Raw genomic sequence first — 1312 nt, forward strand, 5'->3', positions numbered from 1 at the left:
TTTTTTCGCTAATAATTGTCAAAAAGCCTCCCTCTTTTCCAAAAATTAGCCAAAAATCATCAGAATTTTGCATTTTTTTTAAAAGCTAGAAATTCTTACTTTTTTGTTGAAAAATATTTTTCTTATAAATTATCAAAGTCTTGCTTTTTTTTTGCTCAAAATTGATTTTTCACCAAAAATTTTGAAGTTTTACTTTTTTCACAAAAATTGCTGAATTTAATGCCTTAATTTTGTTAAAATTGCCAATAGAAAATCAAAAAGTTTTAATTTTTTTCAAAAGTTTCCCAAGTCGGTAAAAAGTTCAGCCTTTTGCTAAAATTGACATATCTCGGTTTTTGTCGAAAATTTCTAGAAATTCCCTCTTTTTTTGCTAAAAACCATACCTACAGTCTTACGATTTAACCAATAAAAGTAACAAAATTATACAAGGCAGGAATTGCGACCCAGTGCTTCTTTTTTTCAGTAATATTTCCAAAAGCTCAAATTTTTACAAAAACTGTTAAAATCTCAATCAATTTTGTTTTTGGTGGTTTTTTCGGATTTTTAAAAAAAAATTTGGTTTAGGGTGTTTATAAATGCCAGATCTGCTCGCGTTTTGTAAATTTTTTGGTTACTTTTTAATTATCTTTTTGGAGTTTTTTTACATACTTTTTCAAACTTTTTTGGTAATTAGTCAGCTTCTGAAGTCGATTGCAACATCTCAATCGATTCGGCAGGTTTATAGATGGGGGGGGGAGTAGTAGAAGACGTTTTGAGTAATTTTCCATAAAAATAGACAATTTAGTGAACTTTTTTAAAATTTGAGAGTTTTAATTTGTAAAAAAAAACATCATCTGCCGTAATCGATTCAGAACGTCTTAACATACGAGTATAATAGCCAATAGGATTAAATTTTCAGGGAACGTTGTTAATTAAAACGCCTTCTGGAGCAATTTGATATTACTGGAGAAATAATCATGTTTTACTAGAGTTTCCAGATGAGCTCAAAAATAGTCCGAAACGGCGCGGCGGGGGGAGGGTCGATGTCGATTTTATTACACAAAATGATTTTCAGATTTTTATCTCGAGATGTAAGCACTACTTTTGTACACAATACCGATGGACAATTTCTTCAAATCCCACAAAATGGTCAAAAAGTAAAAAATCAACTTCAGCATCTTGAAGTTTGTCTCTGAGGTATGGCTGATGCTCTTTCAGTGAGCCATTACAACTCGATCGGAGTTGACAGGTCATAAAAGTTCTCTCGTATGGTGACAAGATTCTCTGAGATCGTGTAGTCGAATTCAGTGTACACTTTTTTCACGAGTAAATG

This window comes from Planococcus citri, chromosome 4 (genome assembly GCF_950023065.1).
Source record: "Planococcus citri chromosome 4, ihPlaCitr1.1, whole genome shotgun sequence".
NCBI classification, from domain to species: Eukaryota; Metazoa; Arthropoda; class Insecta; order Hemiptera; family Pseudococcidae; genus Planococcus; species Planococcus citri.